Raw genomic sequence first — 7,500 nt, 5'->3', positions numbered from 1 at the left:
ATAATCAGAGAGATTGAGACAGAGAGAAAAAGGGCTAGAGAGGGAGGGAGAGAGAGTGAGACAGCAAAAAAAAAGAGGCAGACGTGTCCTGAAGGGAGACGTTTCCTTTTCTCTGATTCAAATCCTGCTCTGGCTCTAAGAGACTTATTGATCATTTGGAGGTTAACCAATGAGCAGACAGGCTGCCAAACCCTGCATAACCTGTCTCCACCGCTGTCTCCATCTTTAAAACAGGCACGTATAAGATGGGGTCCTGAAATTCTAGTCCATTTTTACAAGAACAACTAATTTGATCAAAACATCACAGTAAATACAAGTTTGTTCTGAAAAGTAACTCACTTAGGCAGGAAAAGAAGAAAAGAGTTAGCATGGTCAAACATTAAGAATCACCAGAGCAGCCATTACCACAGGTGGTAGTTACGGCAACAGGAACAGGTAAAACAGAGCAGAAGAGAACAGCACCAAGAAGAAACTTTTAACCTACTGGAATAAATCAAATAATAACCCAGAGAGTATTGCATCAGGTTTAGCAGGAGGAAACAAAGCCACACCAAGGGAAACAACAAACAATGGGGAAAAGGCAAAGCTTCACATAGAACCAACTAAACACTCCATCACGTCAGGGATTAGAAATCCATTGCCATACTACCGAGACACGGCAACGCTCAACAACATAAAAATGGTGAAATAAACTGGAACCATCAGCAGCAGGGGCTGACATCTATTCCCGACGGTTGCCACAGTTTTCAGATATAAGCACAGCTGGAATCAAACTGTGGCCATAACACATTTGGGTGACTGACCCACACATTTGCTTTCTTCACACCTCCCTCAAACCTCATATTTTTAAGGTAACAGCTCAGCTGAAAAGCCTCTAGCACGAGGCCCTATGTAGTCTCTGCTTCATTTGTGAGGCGTGTACTCAGGAGCTACGTGCTCGACGGTGCTGACCTGCCAGCTGCGGCCTTGACTCGCTCGGGTGGTTATTTACGAGGAAAAAAGGAGGTGAAAAAGCCGTAGACTCTGCTGCACTCTTTGTTAGCCTGGCACTAAATCTGAGGTGCATATGCAGAAGTTGTGCCTTGAACTGCAAAGAAACTTTTCCGGATTCAAAAACCTTTCCCAGTTTTTGTTTTTTTGGAGCAGATCAGCAGTCTATTACAGATGGTAAAACTCCACATCCAAAAACAGAGCATGAGTCGGTGTTCCTGCATAATCGCAGGCCAGCACAGTGACTCAGTACCCCGTTAGGGAGAGCTAAGCTACATACATTGGCTTTACTTTGTAAACCACACCTGTGACAAGCATGCAGACATTTCTGATCCTCGAACAGCTTTGGCACCAGTACCAGTGGCTGGATTGACTCGTCGAATTCCAAGGTGTTGAAAGGGTTTCCGGCGAACAGCGACTAATGCCAGCTCTGACCAGCTGAAAGCGACCCATTACGTGATCTGTCACAGAGCTTCACCAGGCGGTCGAGTGGGTTGCAGTCATGGCAGTGAGTCGTTCACTTCACATTCCCAGAGTGGCAGGCAGCAACAACCCCACCCACCCCCAAAAAAACCCCTCAAAAGAAAACCCGGAGAGACGCAAAGAGTGTAGGTGGTAGGCAAGTCTTGCTTTTCCACACCAAGAATATACTACTGCATGGCATTTGGCATTGGGTTCTCCAGTAGCCCACCAGATTTGAGTCCTGTGACTAAAACTCACAGACGTTTAAAAAGCAGATGTCTGCCTGTCCACGTCTATCAACGCAGGGCCGCAACGGCGTGCGCTACCGCGGCCGAGCTCACAAGGCCTGAAGTGGCTTTTCTCAGCCTTGGGAAGCTGAGCGCGAAAGAGCAGGGGAGCAGTGTGTAATCACCACTTGCCCTTTGAACTCAGTGCTTCCAGACCACCGTAGCTTAACCCAGGGACAGCATCCTGCTGGACGTGGGACTAGTAGCACAGAAGGGGGCCTGTCCTGACCCTCGTCGCCAGCAGCAGTGCGACTGGTTCTGTCAAGTGGCAGCTGGGCCAATTCAACACCCATCTGAAGGTGTGAGCCACGGCAGGCGAAGGGCGATGTAGAGAGCCTGCCCTCAGGGTCATGATGGGCCAGGACATGCACTAGCCAGCCATACAGACAATGCAAGGAATCTGATGACCAACAAGAGCTAAAGTAGAAGCTCTCAGACCTCGGAGAAGAACTGCCCAGGAGAGATATCTTGATGAGGAATTTTTTAACCAGAGACACAGACTGTCTCTCCCATCATGCTTCCAGTCCTCCCAGTCTGCAAGCTGCTGCCACACGGCAGGGTTGTACTGAGCTGTCCTCCGAGACAGCCCCCAGCAAAAAGGTCAAAAAGCCTTAGGCAGAAGAAACTTTCTCCTCACACACTTTAGGCCCAGACCAGAAGACTAGCTACAGACCGTCTCCAGCGGAAGACGTTGCCGTCCCTTTTCCCAGGTCAAACCACACAGAAAAGTGTGGTGTCCCAAGTTTTAGAGACACTCAATTCGAGACACCCAAATGGAACAAATGACATGAGAGCAGAGAAGGAGAGTTGGCCAGGTCCTCTGCAGGGAGCCATAGAAGCTTTGGCTAATGTAGACGTCATTGTTCCCTCTCAGCTGGCCCACAAGGATGTCCACTATAGCACCAACTGGAGAGTCGGTACAAACATCTCTAAAGGATGCGCCCTTGTACGTAGACCTGCTTCACAGCTCAACAGACACTTCCAACCAATCACACCGTGCATGTAAACAAACAGTTATATACAGTCAGAGAATTTGCCAGGTAACAGAAAGATGCAGCACCCAACCAACATTCTCACACACTGATGCAACACGGAGGAGAGGCTCCCAGAATGCACCGGTACAACCACAGTCTGGCCTCCTGGGGGGTTGGGGGGGTATCCTCACCAATGCAAAAAAGGCGTCATGAGCAGAGAACACTGGGGGAGCATGTGCACCTTGGTTTTGTTTGGGTTTTTTTGAGTTGATAATGGATTAATTTGTATTACGCAATGCGATGCAAATGCTGCATACATCAATTTGATGTCATTTCTTGAAAAAGTTAAAAAAGAAGGATTTTCTCCCCTGCAATAATCACATAACAGTAATTTCTGAATAACATCTTCACTGGGACATTATTTATGGTTGCAACCACTTAAAAATGTTGTGAGACTTATAACACCTCTAGGGGGCAGCACATCTATTTGAGCTCCACAGTCACTAGTGACATGAGCTCCAGCAGCGGAAAACTTGGATGAGGTCAATCATTTGCTACTTAAATTCACCACTGTGTAATTTTTGAGATAAGCGATTGAGATAAATTGGTGAAATGTAGCGAAGTGAAGTAATTGCTGAAGTATAAACGGGATGAAGGCCTTCAAGGTATCCGCTTATACAGATTAATGGACTTGTCTGTCACATTGTGGAGTTGCTTGCCTCTGCGTTGCCATTACATTTCCCCCTTCTGTTCTCCAGCCTTCTAGTCAAGCTGTTTGCTTTTGTAGGCTTTAGCATGAATGGTCCTTTTCTGCTTTTTCTTATATTATTTAGTATAGCATTAGATTTATAAATTCCTTACATGTTGTTTCTCAAGTTATAGTCTATTTGTGCCTTGTCAAAACAAAAATAAAAACAGCAAGAACAAAACAAACAAATATCCAGCTTTGCAAAACTATGGGCCTCCACCTTACACCAACTTACATCACCTTACTCCACCTTACACCAACGTACACCACCTTACATCACCTTACGTCAACTTACACCACTGTACACCACCTTCCACATGTTTGCCCTGAAAACACCACAAAAACCACAAAGATGGAAGCACACAGACTGAAATCACATGAATTATGAGTGAAATCAACAGTTCATGTATACAAAATGATCACTATTTTAAAAATGGCAAATATATTTGGATTCCAATAAAAAAGGCAATTCAGTTCATGGTTTTTAAACAAAGAATTAATATAATTTTTGCCTTTTATATTTCTTCCCCAGAGTCTCCATACTCCTCTGAAGAGATATATCAGAGTTGGTGAGAGAAACCTGCCATTTCCAGAGCCAGCGGAATGAGTTCGTCTGTGGGGACCTGAACACTAGAAGTGAATCACAGCCCAATTTCATAAATGCAAAAGGTTATAAGCATATGAAAATCAAAATGTCAGGTGCCAATAACTGCTTCCCTCAGAACCCCAGAACCAAGCGGAATTGTGGAGTCACCAAAAGTACCCAAGACCTCCTGGAGCTCTGTCAAATTCTGAGTCTGTGCAGCGTTAATGGTGGGTTATGAGGGGACTCGTTAGAGAGGTGCAGTGTTGCCTCACCTCTTGGCAATAGCACGGCAGATTATGGATTATAGACTCCTACCCTTTCACTCTAAGCACTTATACTGTTGAACTGCCGTATAAGTGCTTACCCCACTGATCACAGCTAAATTACTGCGTTCATTAAAAGGACAGGAAAACAGCTCTGCATGCTCTGCCCACAAAGATGTCCAATAGTTGGAGGTCACAGATCTTATAAGAGTTCCAGAGAGTAGTTGGTAGCCAAAAATACAAACACCTCCTGAACTCTGCATAGTATGTTCACTGTAGAGAAGGATTCAGTCTGACAGCAGTATAAATATTTTTATTGAAAAGAAATATGGCAGAAAACCAAATTTGAAAGTTCAGAAAACTCATTTGACTGCCAAAATATGCTAATTTAGGAAAATATAAAACCAACACAGGGATTAAATAACACAAACATGCACCTCTTTTACTGTGAAACACCAAAGCAACGTAAACACAGAACACAAAAAGCACATTAGCCTGACGAGTGTAAAACTATTCAGTGTGATTCAGAGTGTGACCAAAAGTGATAACAATAAATAAAGGCCTGAAGTCTCTGGGTTTTTACGTGCCCTATCTTTACTGAGCAAAAAGTTGAAACAATCAAGGTCAGTAATAGAAAAAGTAACTGGTGTTACTTCCTTTATTATCAGCAACTTCAACCAAAAGCTTTCTTCAGTCTAGCACAGTGGTTAGTGTTTTGGGTATGTTTCTTTTTCATTTTTCTGTGGCAAAATATTTCCGTGGGACTGTACTCAGTTCGTGTACTCTGCTGTTCAATGACACCAAATGTCTTCTGCCTCAGTCACTCTGTGTTGACGTCGTCCTGTGTTCTGGGGTACCGTTACACTGTATGTGGCTTGGTGGTTTCTGCATACACACTTCAGGAACCACCCCTGCAGAAATGCAGCTCGTGCAAATGTGGTTTACAGACTTTTGCTTGCAACTGTAAATGACACCAAGGCTCTTTCTACAAATGTGATGAAAGTGGTGTAGAGCTAGAACACGTGATTTAATTAAGCAATCTAATTATACAAAAGAACAGCGTAAAAATTGGCAATAAATTTAATCTCTCAAGAGTGTGGAGTAAGACACGGCTGCAGTTTGAGACAAACACTAATATTTATATTTATATAAATAAATTGCCTTAAAATTACCTTATTTTTCTAAAACAACAGGAGTCTAGGAGTTTCCAAATGAGCAAGGTCTACAGCAGAGCCTAGACCTGCTGGGACAGTACAGATAGGCCTGGGCCCTTCTGGGACAGTACAGACAGGCCTGGGCCCTGTACAGACATTTTTCCAAATGAGCAAGGTCTACAGACAGGCCTGGGCCCTGCTGGGACAGTACAGACAGGCCTGGGCCCTGCTGGGACAGTACAGACAGGCCTGGGCCCTGTACAGACAGGTTTCCAAATGAGCAAGGTCTACAGACAGTCCTGGGCCTTGCTGGGACAGTACAGACAGGCCTGGGCCCTGCAGAGAAAACACAACAAAGATATTGGTATTTCCAAAAAGAACCAGATTTCTGGGAACAATGTTTCCCTGTTTGTAAATTAAGACTTAAATGAATCTCTCTTCAAACAATCCTTTCACTATCTTTTTAAAAAAATTAAAAATAAGTTCTTTCAGGCCATGAATGAAATGAGAGAAAAAAGTAAAACAATATTTTTGGAGTTTACAATTAGAATTTGGCAGAATTTGGGAGATTTGTTTACAAGTATGTCTCCGTGTTGACAATCGCAGTGGTTGAGTCCCTGCAAACAATTTTAGGAGTGCGTTAAAAGATCACAAGCACATCACAGTGGTTTGTAGAAGTGCCACAAACATTGCATGCATGGCACAATTCAACCAATATCTATTCATTATATACATGCAGGCCAATCAGCATCTGGAATCACTTCAAAAACTGCAGCTCCAACTCCTGTTCACAGTCCTGCTATGCTTTACGTAGAATTGAGCAAAGTGAGCCCTCCTCACTCAGCTGGTCTGGAGCACTGGTACATTAGACCCGCTACGAGTGCATAATGAGTCCGAGGCTGCGAACCAGAACAAAACAGCAGACCTAATCCGAATGAACCCAATCACAGCACATAAAAAATCACCCTCAAAAAAAAAAAAATTCCAATATTACTGTGAAACTCTGTGTAATCCAGCTTTAAAAAGATAACGCTCCATGGCACGCTATCTGAGCTCGAGGATAAAATGCAGAACCATGCTGGCCGAGTCTGAACTCAGTGGCAAATGCAGAAAGGCCGGGCTGCCTACATTTCAAAGAATATGTCATGAGTACAAGTTAAGCAAAAGAGAAACAGAGCTGCGCTTCTTGCTCCAGAGGATTCAAGATTCAGTGAGCTTCACAGAGAGGTCTTCAAAGATCAGTGCTAAACACCCCCAGTTTAGCAACCCCCCAACCAATCAGATAATACCCTTTTTTGTTCCAGTTGCAACATGGTAGTATGCCTTTAACAATCTAACCTTACATTTTCACAGTTTTGGAGACTCCACAGTGCTTGGTTTCCAATTTTCTTATTGCTTTAACATTCCCAATGTGACCCAGACTCTGGCAAAAATGTTCCCTTATTTGCCATCCCAATAAAGCACCGAATTGAAATGAAATTGAACTGACACTGAGAGATAGAGAGAGATAGAGAGAGAGATAGAGAGATAGAGAGAGATAGAGAGAGAGATAGATAGTCTTCTGTTCTCTCTGCTCATCCTCATTTTTTTTACTCTATCATCCTCTTTGCTTCTGCAGTAAGACACACACACACACACAAACCACACACACCACACACACACACACACACACACACACACACACACACACACACACACACACACACACGCAGAGGCTTCTCGCCATCCTGTCTCTGGTAGAGCTACTCACGGCCACACTCTCAAGGTTATTTATAGGTCTCTTGTTCCTTATTTCTGCTCTACAAGTTCACAAACACTTTTGTGATAGCAGGAAGTGCCCTGAACGTGCAGCACTTTACACCACGACTTGCACAGCTCAGCCGAGCTTTAGTTTGGTTCCAGCTGATGTCTCCCCCCGTCGGAACAGACTGTCCTCGCGTGCGCCTGGATCGCTGGAATCATGTGCGTGAAACTGTGCAGCGCGTGTGCTTAGCGCCACAGGAACCCCTGCTCCTGAACGGGTTCTGCGTGCGGGT

The 7,500-nt window shown here is 44.3% G+C and overlaps 2 long non-coding RNA genes across 2 annotated transcripts in view; one reads left to right on the top strand and one right to left on the bottom strand.

The window, feature by feature from the left end:
* The window catches only part of LOC113577234 (uncharacterized), a 10,550-nt gene extending 5,629 nt beyond the window's left edge, over positions 1–4,921 (top strand). The window contains exon 3 of the long non-coding RNA XR_003410600.3: positions 3,994–4,921. This is a non-coding gene — a long non-coding RNA (uncharacterized LOC113577234). The remainder of the gene's footprint in view (positions 1–3,993) is intronic.
* A 451-nt stretch (positions 4,922–5,372) lies between these two features.
* Positions 5,373–7,500, bottom strand: part of LOC113577235 (uncharacterized) — a 4,348-nt gene continuing 2,220 nt past the window's right edge. The window contains exon 3 of the long non-coding RNA XR_003410601.3: positions 5,373–5,800. This is a non-coding gene — a long non-coding RNA (uncharacterized LOC113577235). The remainder of the gene's footprint in view (positions 5,801–7,500) is intronic.

This window comes from Electrophorus electricus, chromosome 6, assembly GCF_041902795.1.
Source record: "Electrophorus electricus isolate QZ-2024a chromosome 6, ASM4190279v1, whole genome shotgun sequence".
NCBI lineage: Eukaryota > Metazoa > Chordata > Actinopteri > Gymnotiformes > Gymnotidae > Electrophorus > Electrophorus electricus.
The sequence above is the reverse complement of the archived record's forward strand: the minus strand, read 5'-3'. Positions and strand labels throughout refer to the sequence as shown.